The sequence below is a fragment of the Ammodytes marinus genome (genome assembly GCF_949987685.1).
Source record: "Ammodytes marinus genome assembly, chromosome: 12".
NCBI lineage: Eukaryota > Metazoa > Chordata > Actinopteri > Uranoscopiformes > Ammodytidae > Ammodytes > Ammodytes marinus.
In genome coordinates, this window is record NC_137216.1 from 9,406,768 (window position 1) to 9,425,252 (window position 18,485).

Consider the following 18,485-nt stretch of genomic DNA (forward strand, 5'->3'; position numbering starts at 1 on the left):
TCTGTATTTACGCAGAACAAGACACCATCTTCATGTCATTTGTACATGTTTGCTGTGGTTTAAGCATGTATTTTTTCCATCCAGAAATAAAAATAAACTGATCCCTTTGATTTGTGAAAGACATGGATGGATGGAAAAATGGTCTATGTATTCTGCACCAACTGAGCTTCAATGGAGTAGCCTCCTCAGATGATAAGCAGCATGTGTTTGTACAGGATGTATCAGAAGAGGAAAATAAGGGGCAGTGTATTCCGGGCTCCAGCGGTTGTCTGTAAACTCTGTGGGAAAAAAGGATGCCTCTCCGAGATAAATAAGAGGACTGGGCACTGGGCCCATTACGTGGGGAAGATGAACAGGAGATGACGGCCCTACTCTGCCTTTGATCATGCTTGAAAGGAGTCAAATAATTCAGTTTATTTATACTGCCTTGACTTACACCGGCCTCTGGAGGGGGGTCACATTTTATCATCTGTTTGCATTTCACAGCAAGTGCTTGCTTGTTGTGCATTGTGCTGGTGTTGTAGTGCTTTCTCTCTGAGTATCTGGTGTCACAAGATTAATGCAGAAGGGAAACAGTTTGTTTAGATAGTATAAAGACGATTTCATCGAGTGACCCTGAGAAAAACAGGCCTGAACAAGTTCTCGCCTGTATGACATACTCAGATTTCTAGTTAAAGGCATGCTTAGTCATTGTAATCCAGAATACTTTTTGTCAAAATCTTCTCATATCTACTCTCTAACAGCAACATGTTCGTTGTGTGTGCGCGCTAGAAAAAAGGCTCTGTGAACAGCTATCTAAGCGCAGTCGGGATTGACGTTTCGGGAAACTCCCTCTGAGCGTCAAATAAGTTAGTATAGACATAAACAAACATTCTCTGGACATTTTGTACCCAACCTTTATTGTTGTAATATGATGAACATTGGTTTGGTTGCTTTCCCTCATTATATATTGTGTATTTCCACTGCAATTATTGTTTCTTCCATTTCCCAGAATGCAATGCACCAACCTACAGATCAACGGGCCCAAACTTGTCATGGTCCTCACCTGTAGTTGGGGAAATCAACTGTAAAATTATTTTAAAAGTGAAATACAGTTAAAAGTGTCCCAACAAAATCAGCATGCATTATAATTGTACACTGTTATGTTGCATATTCCCTGATTCAAGTCTTTAAATTGCCACACAGCAAATTAGGGGTTGCATTCTAGCACAGCAAAACTGATGCACACATAATGGGCCTGCTGTCGAGGTAATGCGGATCAAACAGCTCAGTTTAGCCCTAGGGCCTCACTGCAGTTTAGTCAACAGCAATGTGATCCATTTCTGTGTGATTGCTGGATATCAGCGCCAATGGGCAGCCCCCGAGAAAATAAATTGTTCTTTGATGCTCATGGATGGGCACCAAAACCGAATGCTTATTGTTGACATTTTTGACATAGCAAAATAAACACAGCAGCTAGTACGGTAATACAACATCCCTTTAGTGTTTTGCCAGATCTGGCTGGAAACAACTAGATAATACAGGTGAAACTCGAAAAATTAGAATATCGTGCAAAAGTTCATTAATTTCAGTAATTCAACCTAAATGGTGAAACTAATATATTATATAGACTCATTACATTCAAAGTGAGATATTTCAAGCCTTTATTTGTTATAATTGTGATTATTATGGCTTACAGCTTATGAAAACCCCAAATTCAAAATCTCAGAAAATTAGAATATTACACAAAATCAATAAAAAAAGGATTTTAAATACAGAAATGTCGGCCCTCTATAAAGCATAATCATGCATATGTACTAAGTACTTGGTTTGGGCTCCTTTTGCACAAATTATTGCCTAAATGCGGTGTGGCATGGATGCTATCAGTCTGTGGCACTGCTGAGGTGTTATGGAAGCCCAGGTTGCTTTGATAGTGGCCTTCAGCTCGTATGTATTGTTGGGTCTGGTGTGTATCATCTTCCTCTTGACAATAGTCCATAGTTTCTCTATTGGGTTCAGGTCAGGAGAGTTGTCTGGCCAATCAACACAGTAATACCATGGTCAGTCAACCAGTTACTTGTGGTTTTGGCACTGTGGACAGGTGTCAAGTCTTGCTGGAAAAAGTAATTCAGCATCTCCATAAAGCTTGTCAACAGACAGAAGCATGAAGTGCTCTAAAATCTCCTGGTAGACAGCTGTGGTGACTTTGGACTTGATAACACAGTGGACCAACACCATCAGATGACATGGTGCCTCAAATCATCACTGACTGTTGAAACTTGACAGTGGTCTTCAAGCCCCTTGGATTTTGTGCCCCTCCACTCTTCCTCTAGACTGTGCAACCTTGATTTCCAAATGAAACGCAACATTTAATTTGGATCAGTGATGATTTGAGGTATCATGTCATCTGCTGGTTGACTGACCATGGTATTACTCTGCATGCATGGCCAGACAACTCTCCTGACCTGAACTCCATAGAGAAACTATGGACTATTGTCAAGAGGAAGATGATACACACCAGACCCAACAATACAGACGAGCTGAAGGCCACATCAAAGCAACCTGGGCTTCCATAACACCTCAGCAGTGCCACAGGCTGATAGCATCCATGCCACGCCGCATTTAGGCAATAATTCATGCAAAAGGGGCCCAAACCAAGTACTTAGTACATATGCATGATTATACTTTCTAGAGGGCCGACATTTCTGTATTTAAAATCCTTTTTTTATTGATTTTATGTAATATTCTAATTTTCTGAGATTTTGAATTTGGGGTTTTTATAAACTGTAAGCCATAATAATCACAATTATAAAAAAATAAAGGCTTCACATATCTCACTTTGTATGTAATGAGTCTGTATAAGATATTATTTTCACCTATAAAGTTGAATTACTGAAATAAATGAACTTTTGCGCAATATTCTAATTTTTCGAGTTTCACCTGTATGTTTAAACAAATGAATTATCAGAAATCAGAAATGCAAGGTTTATAGCAAAGTTCTAGAATTGGAATTAATGAAATATGTTTTAATGATAATGTATGTGAATGTGGGATGTCTCACACCTCTAATTTTGGTCTGGATCAAACGGAAAAGTCAGAAAGTACGGACTGATCAAAGTAGGTGTGAAACCCCCCTTAAATGCACTGTACATTAAACAAATATGCCACACTATTGTAGTTTTTGTGTCGGAGCTGTTTTGGAAGTAACTTTCTATAAATTATTTGAACTTCGGGAGACAGAAAAACAAATACCATAACAGGTATTGGTTGATTTGAAGACATGATTTGCTGTTAACAGAATGTAGCCTACTACAATTCTGACTTCAACAGGAGGTTATTGCAAACCCGTCTCCAAAGCTCTTAATGAATGATTCTAAGTTACACCATCTTCGATTGGAGGACAGGGACTTGTTTCGCCCACATTTGTCAATGTATTTTTGTCTTTCTGATAGCCTTAAAACTCTCAGCCTGAACGCCCTCACTATCCTAAACCAGGAGTTTTCCCTCAACGCTGTCCCCATCAATTCAAGTACTTTAACTTTTTCACATTATCTCCACTGGCTTTTAATCAATTGTTAAGCAACACACAATCTAACAAGGCCTTTAACAACTTCTTCTTCTTCCACTCCTTCTCCTTCTCATTACCTCTGGTCCAAGTATGCAAAGTTCTACGAATTACCAGGGCCAAGCACCAAACCTGGGATGATAAGACCTTTTCTGTTTCTGCTCCACCTCTCTATAATTCTCTAAACTGAATAAGCATTCTCCTTTTCAACTTTTAAAAAGACCTGCTCAGCTTTGCCTGTATGTTCTGATTTGAAACGCTTCTTTAAGCTACATAATGCTGTATTATAATTGGGATTCAGAAAGGGATTCTTCCTTTTTTTTGGGGGGAGGCGGGGGGTCCTTTCTTTTTAAGAAGCAGGTAAAGATCTTTGTTTAAGCATCTTGTTGAAGGCTTATCATGATGTACTAAACTACAACCAGCCCTCTGGTCTGGTAATTTTGAGCTAAGTTAAGTTCATTTATTAGTCAATGAAATTGAATTTAAATTAGTCTTTTCCATATCCCCCTCAAGTTACCACACTTCTGAGGGGGTCAGATCGGAGGGTCAGCCATAGTACAGCACCCCTGGAGCAGTTTAGGGTTAAGTGTCTTGCTCGGGGACACAATGGTAGAGATGGTGGGCACCATATGATATACAAGCTACCATTAGTTTTACAAATAACACCCTATACTGTCAAGTGTCGGGATCGGATCTGCGGCCTTATAGTTACTTGTCGGCCCCTCTTTACTCTAGGCCATCCTACCACCTCATTGCTAACTAGAAGTTGCGTGTCATTGGGAGTCATGTGAAGTTGTTAGAGGTCGTTTCGCCTGGTTTGTTAGTATTTGCTGGGCTGTCATGGTAGCAATGTAATCTGGCCTCTCAGTGTGTGGGAGCCAGTGATTTATGGCCTCCGTGTTTGTCTGTGGAATTACCGTTTGATTGCTTCATTCCTCCTAGAGCCCTTGAATCTATGCTAATGAGTTAAGTGCTTATCTATCAGAGCATTAAAGGGGGGGGGGGGGGTCTAATTGAAAAAAAGCCAAGGGATGCACAGATGTACAGTTTCAGCAAGTCTTGCTCGACCCAAACAAAATGATGGTGTATTTTGATATATCTTTATTTAACTGACCTGCGAAAGCATTTCTGTGCCAGTTCACATTTGTATGGACTTAACCTGTTGATAGATTTCAGTAATGTTATTTGAACAAGCTGTATTATCCTGGCCACCACTTTACAGTATGTGTGTTAGATCAACAGAGAGGATGAGAGAGAGCAAGCTAGTGGAGAGAGGAGTTAGGAGAGAAAGTCAAAGTCCCCCTAAAGGAGATACACTTGTTTCACTGTTTGTAAGAAGCATTACCCTTCAATTACATTTAATCTGGACAGCAGGACTGCAGCCCCTCACTGGAGAGACAGGGTCAATAGCAAGGCTAGATGCTGAGATAAGTCTCTGACCGACTGATACTCAAGCTCGATGCCAGACCTTTCTTCTATGCTTTAAATACCTCATATGAAAAAGAGTAATGAATACATTCTAATGTTTTGTTCTATATTAGACACATTTCAATCTTCTTCAATTCATTGCAACACTTTAACACTTTCATGCAGAATTTGTCCAATGTCTTTTCATTGTTCTCTTATATCCACAATAGACTTAGATTCACATTAGCAAATCAAAGTGCAACAGTGCCTCACCCAAATGTTGCAGGCCATGGAATTAATCGTTTTTAATAAAGGATAACTAGATATAATCACTTGCTCTTGTTCGTTGAGAACATTTTCTGAAGAGCCATGCCAAGAATCCCTGCAACCAGCACAACCACCATCATCATCATGTGCCGACTCAGTGTTCCTTGGGCAAATTGCTTCTTAGACTTTGGAAGGTTTCCAGACATCGTGCAGGGAAAAAAAATAATACAAGTGAATGGAAGTTGGATGGGAATTTCAGAGAGGGATATCAAGACTTTCTCTGAGAGCATTGCTACTGCCTCTGTCTCACCGACACCCTGTCTGTTCAGTGGACAGCTCTGGGTGTTAAGGCCCAGCTGTCAGTCAGCGTTAGCAGCCTTTTGCCTGACAGGTACCGCTGTAGAACTGCTAGCCTCAGATCATCAACATCCTTGTCTTTGGACGTGAACTTTGATTGGAAATATTTGTGAGGCATTTAAGTGCATTGGACATTATTGATTAGGGAAATTGATGATTAAAGTACATTATTGACTTGGGGTATACCTTCATAAAAAATAATTGTTTTGTTCTCATGCTTTTTTATTGATCAGATTCAGGGCAGTACTGCTGTGACAGATTAAACAAATTTTTGGTAATTTTGCCGTAAAGTAAAACTCCTTTTAAGCCATTGGATTGATGATACTTAAGACATACCAGCATATATAGACATGTGGAAGATGATTCATGACAATATTTTTCTAAATACTTTCATTGCATACTCGTGAAAGTAAAATGATTCTACTCCAAAACCCTGGTATTGGAGACTAAAAGTAGTCTCACTAACAATAACTCATGGTCTATAATACGATATATAATACCCGATACAAAATACTTAATCGAAATATATTAAAGTACAACAATGCATTGCAAATTGAGGAACTTTTCTTTAATTCCCCCCTATAGGGGAGAACGGTGTAATCTGAGCCACTTTTTACATTTGCTCCCCTCTAAGCGAGCTAAAATGATTTATCACTCAAATTTACACATTTCCCATTAATTCAGGATGTTTCCTAGAAATGGGCATTAGCAGAATTTTTCCAAGACAAAGGGCAGTGAAAATATAATTGTTTTAAAAAAAGTTGTTATGTGGCTCACTTTACCCCAGCTGTGGGGTAAACTGATCCACTTACTTTTTCCACTCTGAAACTACCATAACAACACATATTGTAACAGTAAGAATCCTGAAAGCTAGCCACACATTCCAGAACTAATGTCGGACTAGTAAAATAATGATGGGGTTTGGTCAATTAAGCAAAGCAAATTTTCTAAACACTTGAAAGTAACTCTGAACAAAATCAAATACAACATATTATAATTCAAAAGGTTTTAATACGATGAAAGAATGAAAGATAGAACCAGTTAGATTAGAACACAGTCTGGGGGTCAGAACACAGGACCCTTAGAGCCAGCTAGTGTCTGGGGGTCAAAGCACAGGGAAATCAGAACCAGCGAGAACAGCCTGGGACTCAGAACACAGTAGAAGACCCAACTGGATTATAACATCAGCCTATCATACTCTACAACTAGGCCTACTCTACATTCCAGCCCTGAAGGTTACAGGGAAAGATGAGAAGGTGCTCTTTCCGTGTGGTTGCCCCCGGTCGTCTTCCTGGTGTATTTCCTTGGCATGATGGCTTTTCTATAATGTGTATGACATTAAGATAAAATATATGTCATGTAATATTACATTAAAATATGTTTAAGACTAAACTTAACTTGTGCCTCATGGTGGGGGAAAGTGAGACAGTGGCTCACTTTCCCCCACAGCATTTGGCTCACTTTCCCCCACCACCACAATTGGGGAGAAAAAACTACCTCTCTTAGCATTTCAGGCTAATCTTCAGTTATCAGCGTCACATGGTTTCATATGTTGGTAGTTCATCAACACGTATGATATAAGTTTTTCTACGTGAATACATTTGCTTTGGCACAACAGTTGATTAAATTGACATCAAGAAAATTTACTTTTACATAAAAAATACCTATTTTGGTGAAAAAAACATGCTTATGCACCATGAGGTCCTCTCTTTCAGGGCCATGGGGAAATGAGAGGGGCTTGAAAACATATATCTCACATGACCACAAATGTTTTCCGTTGCCTAGATACAGGGGGTGGCTCACATAGGTTTCTGCCACACCCACACATGTATTTTAATTTTTTTTTACTACATGTTTTTTTTTAATCTATTTTGTATGTGGAATAAAATAAACATAAACATAAACATTACCCGATGCCTCAGATTCCCCCGTTCTCCCCTACAACCTTTCCTAAAACAATTTTTTTTTTTATCATGAGAGCATGGAACCAATTCTGCTATGTATAACGCCATTGAGCGGCTTGAATGTACATAAGGACCCGGGCAACTCAGACACAAGCAACACAATGAAAATCATGAAAACACAATCGGGCGAGTGAAAACAACCCAGGGTTAGTGTTCTAAGGTTAATGTTTTGCCGTGGAGGAACTATCCCTAAACATATACAGTATATACAGTATGTAATATATTTTATAGTGTGGTTTTCAATAAAAAAAGGAAGGTTCTACTATGTTTGTGTATGCTGTGATTTATAGTTCAAGGGGGGAAATTTGGAACTGGTACGGAATAATCATGGTAATCAGAGAATGTTTTTCAAATAATGTTGATACGGTTCATGAGGATTAGTACCGATAACAGAACTATAGCAGCACAGAAAAACTATTCATTACCATGTGGCTAGGTTAATAATACAAAACATATGTGCATAGAAAAATACATATCATACAAATTTATAGTTTGAGCAACTATTCTTTCCTAGATCAACAAAGTATGAAGCTTTTTGGACAAAATAGGACAATATCATCTGCCAATTAAGATCACATATATATTAGAACGCTTAAGTTACTAAATAGGCCTTGAAAAATTACTTTTTGTCAACTTTCAAAAATACTGATGCAGCAATTAAGACACAGAACCATATATTTCTCTGCTCAACAGTTCAGTTGTATTGAACACTTTTCAGTCTTTCCTTGGCCTTTTCTAGCCTTTCTTCTGCACTTTTTTTTCATTTGCCTTTTAAAAAGAACAGCAAGTATGGCAACTGGTTACCTCGCAGATGCTCCCTTTGGACATACTTTAATGAACAAAATAGCCAAATTTTACGGCAACATGAAGGAAGAGCATTGGAGAAGTGCCAGCCTTGGAATTTGAGTGCGGGGGTATGCATGTGTTGCGTGACAGGCCAGAAGGAAGATAAGGTAGGAAACTGCTTAACCTGTTGGTGCAGCCGTTGTGTTTATCAGCGGGGCTAATCGCTGTGATTAAACTTGTACATTCGATCGCCATGAGACGCAGGGCGGGGAGGAGGGGAGAGCTGCTATCTTGTTTATCCCATTGAATCTTTAATTTCCTGATCAACTCTCTCTGCCTCTGGGGTGAAATTTTCACCTAAATTGGTAACGTGTTTTGCAGCCCCAAAGCACATAGCTGGATCTCCATATGGCTGCACTAACTCAAGATTCTTGACGCAGACAGCCTGGGCAGATGTTTCCATCCACGAACCCGGGCAGCTCAGATAAATCACATGCTGACATTACACTGAGCCTTTGTGTGTAAAAGGTCGAAGGCAATTCTAATGTGTGAAGATCTGTTACATTGGGCGAGTGCAGTGCAATATCTGACACTGGACTTGCCTGGGTTCACACCAGCACACACTCTGTATGTGATAGATCACACTACAATGCTGCTTTCATGATGTTGTCAATATACCCTCAGACATTTTCATGTGTTCATGAGCAAAAAGCTGTGTTTTTGTGTTGATATTGCATCTTGCTTTCTGGGTTATTGATTTTTTTTACTATGACCAAATTTTGAAAAATATTAAGCATTTTATCAATATTTAACATGAACAACTGTGGTGTGAAAGGGGACTCTTGTAGTACTGAACCCACAGAGTACACTGCACTAATGTCTGAAAACTGTTTTGTTCATATTTAAAAAACTGTCAGGCCTCCCCCTCTTCGGCTGGCTTTTCACTCAGACTTCCAGCACAGCAGTTCTAGTGTAACTTGGCCATCAACACCCCTAACATCTCTTTGTTAGCAGTACACTAACTTAATCACACTTTAATTTTTCTGAATCATATGTGGTGAATCAAATACAAATATATATGCTAACTTTTAATAAGCAAGTTTGATACATTTTACCATTAACTGATTACTGGTCAGTTTTGCATTAGCGTTTCATTATGACAGTAACAGGTTGCAGACATACACATATTTTATGAGACATATTATAATTATTATACTAATACTTAATGACATCATAAGGGGAAGAGAAATCTGAACACATTTAAGCACAGGTGTTCAGAAATGTGGAGAAAAGAGTGTTCGGACACACTGGAGACCCATAATAATGTCGAAAAACCACAACAAAGTGCATTTTGCATAATTAATTACCATTAAGTAAATAGGACATTGGTAGAAAATACCATGTATAAATATTGACAAAATTACTTATGAGTGTGTAAAAGTGATTCTTATTCATGTTGAAACTTTTGACGTCTGATACAGCCTAATATAAGTTGTCTTTAGGGATCAGTTTAGTTTCACCTGTTTTATATATGCCATTTGGTGGATGATCGTATCCAAGCAGTCTTTCATTTCTATCAGTTTGTACACGTGTAGCATAATGACCATGTTTATTTGTTTTCCTATCTGACTGACAAGTTTCCTTATTTCCTAGATCCTCATTTATATTCCGATGGTGTAGCGGGCAGACAGGATCAGATATCAAACAGGTGAAAGTTAGATGGAATGGTAATCAGGGAGCCTGAATATCCCTGACATTTCTCACTACTGTTAGATCAGGAGTTATTTTGCAGAGGAGCAGACAGCGAATGGAAATAGGAGATCAACTTTGAAATTATTCAAGATTTTGACTGCTCCACTTGCTTTTTTTTTACTCCAAGTTGCTGCAAAAGAGAGTGTGATTTCATTGTTGGGGATCTTGTGAAATAGCAATACAAATTCAGCGTCTCCCAATAGTTTTGCTGAATACCTTCCCTCATGATGATCTGCTTTAAAGGTTTGCTAAAACAATACTGTAAATAATCTAATCAGCTCTGATTAGTCTTCTACTGTTTACTAGGGTTGCAAATCTTTTGGAATCCCACAATTCAATTTGATTCCTATTCTTGAGTTTTTTTTTTTATTCTAACCCGTCCTGATTCAAAATCCATTTCTGGGCATAGTTTTCTGGATCTACCCTAGTCCACTGTGGGCTAAGAGGCGTTGTAAAAAAGTCCATGTCTTATCTATCCTAATGTAATGCCTATTTTAATGTTAAGATTGTAAAGCATGTGATTTTATGTTTGTTCATTTTGTAAATCGATTTTTATTAAATTATTATGAATCGATTAAAAATCGCTGAAGATAGTCATCGTGATTTTTACATGAATATATTTGTTTAATACTATATTTGTCTACTGTATCATATCATGCCATTGTCTCTGACAGAATCATCCTGCATGACATTTCGTTCCTCTTTAATATCTACCTAACCCGGGTGACGCTGCAATGCAGTGCTATTTCTCCTCCCCTGAGCTCCAACTTTCAAAATTCCATTTTAGCAAAAAGCATTTTCTCCCAGACAGTTCCAATCCTCTCATAATTCAGACTTAGTGTGCCGACTCCCCGGTGTATCGCCCCTTAATGTAACCGTTGCCCAGACAATGCTTTTGCCAATTTATCAGCGGTAATGACGAACCAAAATGCTAAAATGGTGATACAAAATGAAACATTAAAAAATGAAACGACGTGATTGATGTGGGCTCCTCGGCGAGCTGGCACGCTGGGGAGCAGAATAAATGAACGTCAAAAGATTCCCTTCTGGGCAAGAAAGCACAGAGGGAAGAAATCTAAAGCACTTTAATGTCTCTGTCTTCATTTTTCACCGACATCTAGATCCACACACACACACACACACACACACAGTCTCCTCTGCCTTATCCCACACTCCCTTTGCTCCCTCATCCTGCTCTTTGTAAAGCTTTGGAGTTTTATGTCTATGCTCGTCATTTGATTTGCAAGCCAAATTCATTCCTCTCCCTTAGAAATAGAACCCCCCCCCCCCGTCCCCCCAACTTTACAATCCCCCGCCACAAGCTGTACACTTCTGCAGCGCTCGTAACACTGTTGGCAGACATCTGGAAATGTTTTGGCCCAGCGCTGGAGGTCACTGTCTGGACCAATAGAAGCCATACCTCAACCTTTGCAATGTGACAAGCCTTCATATATCAGCCTTGTGTACTGTATGGGGGGGGGACTCACCAACGCACCCCCATTCCCTTCTAACACACCACCACCAACACCACACGCCCAATTACCAAATAGAAAACTCAAAAAAGTTAAAAATAAATAGCGCATCTGTTGTGGACTATTTTCCGCCGTGGATAAACACACACATAAAGTAACCGTGGTGAGGATTAATGGTAGGAAGACGGTGTTGTAGGATTGACTTAGAAATAAATTACAGTGGCCTTGTTCATTAGTTTGGTTGCCGAGCGTTAGATAACAACATCGATACCACCCTCATTACTGTCTGTTAAAATATAAAGCTTCAGTCAGGAGACACTTAATAGCATAAAAAGCTACAGCCTGTTTCTGCCCAAAGATTAAAGAAATACAGGGCCTCTCAAGGGTCTCTAATACATGAGTTGAAGGCTATCTTACCTATGTGCACCTGACAACTTCACAAACCAATCAGAAGCAGTAAATGCTTAATAAGCATCAACTAAGCAATAACGTACCAAAAAGAACTGCTTAGTTAATGTTTAGTATGCATTAACTAACTCTCATGCTTAGGTAATGCTTAACCAAGCAGCATTAACTAACCGTTAATAGCATTACATACGCATTTACTAACAGTAAATTAATGTACCCTTATGGTAAAGTGTTCCCTTTATATTTATAATTGAGAATGTGATGTATTCTCATTTATGTGAACAGGCTGCAAAGTGCCATCCATTGCAAATAAATCCTTTTGACGTTTAATACAGTTAATTTTATATCCTAAATGTTTTGTTTTTGAATTGACATTTGTATTTTCTTTCTTGATTGAAAAGTTATTTTGTATTTTTTCAACCATGGCTTCCTCTGACACCTCTCCCATCTCATCCAGTTCTTCCCCGCTCTCCCCGTCACTCCATTGCATACGTGGCAATGTCATATTTTAAGAGGCCATTCACACTAAGCTATTTATCTGCACACCCTTGGCAGCGCGAGGCAGGGTGGCATCAGAGATTAGCGGGGCTGAGGCACGTGCATTTATTTGGCTTTAACAGCATGTGGGAAGCAGAAGTGTTTACGGGACTAACGTCTTGCAGAAAACACTGACCTTGTGTTAAAGTCAGCATGCTTGCTTTATTTAGGCCTATTCGGTATCAGCTTCCAGTGTTGAGAGCAGCCTAGGAATACAATTGTTCCAATGGGATGGGCCTCCTCTGTATGATTTTTCACTTTCTGTGCAGAAAGAATATGACAAAATATGTCTGTTCCACATACAGAGTGTGAGAAATGTAGAGGTGGTGAAAGACCTCCACAACTATTTTTCCTCAGCTCTCGGGTGTTAAAATGTGTATTTTTCATGATGTAGCAGCGTGTGGGCCTGGGCTCCCGTTTGTCTTTAGATGACACCCCCCTTCACATCCATTCATCAACATCCCCACCAGACCTCCACTGACCTTGAGCCCCTGCCGGCATGTGCCAAGTGAGGGGAGAGACAGGTTTCGAAAAAGAGGTGATGAAATGTGGTCGTTTGTCGGTTCTTGGGTGGTATATTTTAATTGGTGTGTGTGCCTACGTGTGCGTGCGTGTGTCACAGCAGGAGACGGTGCCTCGGCTAGCCGCACACACACGTCAAAAAATAACATCCGGTGGCAGGATTCAAGCCAGAGAAGAAAAAAACATCTCATAAGGAACGTGTCTTTACCTAGTCATTTAGTTAAGGTAGAGGTAGCGACCTGGTAATGTTCATCACCTTGAGCGGGGGTGATTGAGAGCTAAACATAGCCCTAGATTGTTATTTTAACATCTTAATGATTTTTCCTTTTTTAAACCCAAGCCAGACTATAAAAGTCCCTCCGGGTGTTCAGGTGACAGATGGTTGGCCCGGGCGGGGGTCCACTCCACCTTTACAAGTTATAGATGGACACCTCATCTAAAAGGCAGGCTCACTGACACACACACACACACACACACACACACACACACACATACATGAGCAAGGAGAAAAAGGCAATTAGGGCCAGTACGGAGGGGAAAAAAACTTGATGATGATAGAGTTTTACGTTCCACGCCTTGTTTGGAACACTTTTTCCTGCACAAAGGAACAAGCTGTGGTCTTTCCAAGGGCAGACATGATGAAGATGCATTAGACCGACTTTTTTTGCGTATCACAAAAAATTATTTCCTCCTAAGGGATTTAGAGCATTTGATTCTACATGTTCTGTACACAGTAAGGTCATTGAAACACATGGTGTTCACTCATAGATATACTGTAGGTCAGATGATTACAACATTAAATGTTAAACCCATTGTTCCAGGAGTAAAAAAAAAACAGCTTTTTAGGTTCTGGACAACTTTCGTCAACTTTTGCCAATGTCAGATGGACAGCAGGTCTATAAACATCTGGAAGTTCAGTCATCCATCTATTTAGCTCCACCAACCCCTATCTATCTATCTATCTATCTATCTATCTATCTATCTATCTATCTATCTATCTATCTATCTATCTATCTATCTATCTATCTATCTATCTATCTATCTATCTATCTATCTATCTATCTATCTATCTATCTATCTAAATCCACCCACCACTATCTATATATCTATGTCTATCAAGAAGAGGACCCTCCCATTAGGAAGGAAATGTAACATCATTGGATAAGGGGGATCAATCAGGACAACATTGTATTGATTTAGCATTGACGTGGCCCCACTTGTGGAGAATATGGTGACAAAGAATGAATCATCCCACCCAATCACTTTTCTGTCTCCCATCTCTGTAGGCCAGTGACTGTTTAGTTTTTTTGCACAACTGACGTCTCAAATGTGCATTCATCTTGGTAATGAGGAGTTTATGCTCTGCAGCCCGACCATAATATCCCTCTCTGTGTAATTAGGGGATGGGCTGTTCTTGCTGACACAATCCCATCACATTCTGCATTGAGGATATGGTCGGTCCCCTGAGGAAAAGTTGCTGCTCTTCAAGCTTTGCCTTGAGCTACTGTACCTTAGTCAGTCTTTTCCATGCATTCTCATTCTCATGTATTGGTCTCTGGACCATAGTACCATGGTATGGAGCAGAAACATACAAATAATAACAAACCAAAACAATGGCGTCAGGCATGGACAAAATAAAAAAAATATTACTTAAAAAATGGAAGGATGTTTTTTAGATAAGCAGCTATTTTGCCAATAACTTTTGGCTTCATGTTTATCCTACTATTGTGAGAGTGGCATCAATCTAAACCACTTCTTGCAACAGTTAAGCAATAACCATGTAACCATACAAAGTTAAATAATGTGTTAGTTTCAACAAGTGGATAAATATAACGATAATGCAGGAACATAGAACAAAATATAATGCAGGTGATTATGCAATTTAATAGTTGGGTTGAACCATTTCATATGAAAGTTAAATCCTTTAGTTCTTTTGGTGTTTTTGTTCATTTATTTAAGACACATAGATGCACTGGGGACTTGTTCTTGTATATTCCAGTCCCCTTTTTATCTTCTTTTTTATGCTTAACACACACAATACACCAGTATTTCCTTCAGCTATCCTAAAGTACCTTGGTAGTATCTTTAGCAGTCCTCACAGAAACAAGCCCTGAGCTAACAATGTGGCCGGATGCTTTCTTGTGCCCATTAGAAAAATTGGAGTGCGACATATTTGAAATCCCATGAAAGGAGGACAAGGGAAATGATAATCAAACAACTCTTGAAGAGGCTATGTTGGCTATGTTTTCATCAGTGAGCTGTTCTAGCCTCTACCCCCTGCCCCTCTCATCTCTCTCTCTGTGTCTTTGTTGGACTTAGAGCAGTGCACATGACGACATACGCATTGGTCCCTGAGCCTTAGCATTATTGATTGGTAGCTAGCCTAGCGCCAAAACAAATTGAAGACGTGTAATCGAGATGTTCAAAAAAATCTTGTAAAACTTAATCTTGAATTATGTTTGAATCTTTGGAGTTTATTAGAAAAGCCTTTTACAGAGATATACTCCAACAAAATACATCCCCAAAAAATATATATTTTAAACATCAAATACCCACCCCTAGTATGTTGACTCTAAATAATGTATAAAGTTATGTTGCGTTTTCATCATTAATCCATGATTATATCAAACAAATCTAAATAAAAAAAAATCTCTTCCCCTTTTTAGGATAAAGTTCAACAAAAAGTTGCATGTAAGTCGAGAGGAAGGGAAATGAAAATGCTTTGATGAAGTTTTTCAGCCTTCTGTGGGGCGTAAATCACGGCGGTGCTGACCTGTATATTAGCTCTTTACAGCGTGTTTACGACCGTAGACAAATCAGTTAGTCCACGGGATATTTACACCAGGTCCCTGACAGCCTTTCGGAGTTCAGTGCGGTGCTTAAGCTCACTGCAGGGCCGCGTTGAAGTTAACCCCCTTCCCCTCCTCCCCCATCACCCCCAACACACACACACACACACACACACACACACACACACACACACACACACACACACACACACACACACACACACACACTTTCCCTCAGTCCAGTTATTTATGATATGAGTGTACAGCCACCTTCCGTCCAATTAAAGCTGAGTGCTGGCTTTGTCCAACCCCCTGTTCATCATGTACCTCACTGGGGCCGTTGAGGAGCCTTATTTTTGGGTCTGTACACTCTCTTTCCATCTGACCTTCTTTTCTAGGGGTCAGGAGTGTCTGGGTACAAGGGGGAAATGCCACTAGATTTCATCCCTTCAAATTATATTACACGCATGCTGCTTGACAGCTCAATTTGTCGAGTCGGAATTTTAAAGGGGAAATCAACTCTGTGCCTTATTCGCCTATATGCATGGTATTCCTTTTTCTCGTAGGCGCTGTTAATTTCCTAGAATAGCTGGACACAGTAGCTTTTATGAACATTTTAACCCCTCTGTCTTGTTTCAACTGGAAATGCATACACGCCACACTGAGCAATGATAATAGCAGATTGTTGTACACCTCTGTAAAGACACATAATGAACAAACAAGAAACAAATAATTAAATAGTTTGTATAATTAGGTCAGTAAGAGATGATATTATAAATACATATAGGCTACCTTCACTTGGGCATTTCAAAAAAACAATGTGATATGATAGAGAAAAGAGCCCTGAGTGAGATGCTTCCCTCGGGTAATGTCAGGTAACATTACAGACCAGATTGGCTGAATTCAAAGTTGGAATATCAAGTATTTGTAATTTTTTTCTATATCTTTTCAAGCTCTGTATGTTTCTCCTGTGATAGCACGGGTCACCTGGATGAGTGCCCAACAAAAGTTCTAATCTTGTCTAAAGGCTTTGCAGTTGAATCACTAAAGGAGATACTCAAAAACATTAGGTCTTCCTGTAGAGAGTAGGAGTATTCAATGTTATGCCCCACCGCTTTGATCCTGTTTATAGAAATACATATTTATTTTGGTATTTAATAACCTTTTGGGAGTAAAAGCTTAAATATATTTTGTAAGAAACCGGATTTCCACTTTGAGTAGATCTGTAAAGCATTTACTCAGGGTCAAAGGGAGCACTTCAAATATGCAGTAGATTTGAAAGTGCCTTCACTGAACCTGCCAGTATCTCCTACATTCTTTGTCTTTGAAAAAAAAACTGCATGATATACTTCTGATTTTACTATCCTTGAGTCTGTCTCACTGTTTTATTTTAAAGAACAACCCCCTTCTTGTTTTTGAGTGTGTACGGTATACGTGCAGTTTGGAGGTGAACACACAGCCAGTCAAGTCTCAGACCATTAAAATCAGCATGCTGTCTGGTTTATGCTTTAGCTTCCTGAAAAAAAAGTCCACATAAACCATGCGAGGCTTGTAGCTCTCCCCGATGGCCCGTTATGTACAGGGAAACTGTCTGAACTGACAAAAGGCTTAGCTTCAATAAATACTGCAAACACAGAGCTCTGTAACAAAAAAAACAAAAAAAAAAGTTGATGATGAAGATACACACTGAAACCATTCAGAATCAGGAAGGCTGACACTGTATAAGAAAAGAAAAATAGACTCTCCCGATTCAACGTTTTAATGACAATTAATGGACATGGGATGGTTTGGTCCAATAGGTCTTCCTTAGTCGTGGTGAGGTGAGAGGTGGTTTCCCCTTCATGTAAGTGGGAGCTAATGCTGAGTTGCCTTTACTGCCTTGCACATCTATCACAGTGACACATGCTAGACCGCTGCTGTAGAGTCCCCCCCCCCACACTCCCCCCCTCCACATCCCCAGAGGGCCTGACCCACACTGGGAAGATGCATCAGAGCGCTGGGCATGTCAGCACCATAAACTGGACTCTGGAGGCCATGGAGAATGGATCTGTATTTTCCCCCTCTCTCTCTTTATCTCTCTCTCTCTCTCTCTCTCTCTCTCTCCCTCTCCTTTGACTCCTGTGCTACTTTAAACCCTTCCTTTTGTCTCTCTTTTTCTCCTCTTGCAGTCCTTTTGCCAGGCTGCCTTTTTAGGGATTTAATTTTTTTCTCATGCATGTCTCTATTTTAGTCTTACATATTCGTTTTGGCGTGCTGCAGTGACCAGAGAGAAGCTTAAAATAGATGGATCCCAATCGCTCATCTAAAGACATAGTGTAGAGACATAAGCCTGTTTGCCCATGACTCACAGCTGGACAATTTAGTCATCATGAGGTGGGACAATGCAGGTGAATTTTGCTTGTTGATACCTTTACATTAAAACTATTATTTTTTTGTATTACAATGTTTTTCAGAAATATTTGATTGCATATGCAAATGTAGCCATATCTAACTAATTATGACTATCTAACTAACTTGCATCTCTTTAAAAAAACAAATATCTAGATGCTGGATGAAGAGTTGGAACTCCTTATTTCACTTTTACAACATATAACAGTTCCAATAAAAAACTAAAAATACTATGCACATGTTAGAGGATGATGGCAGTTAAAAGATGGTTGAGAAATATACAGACGCAAAC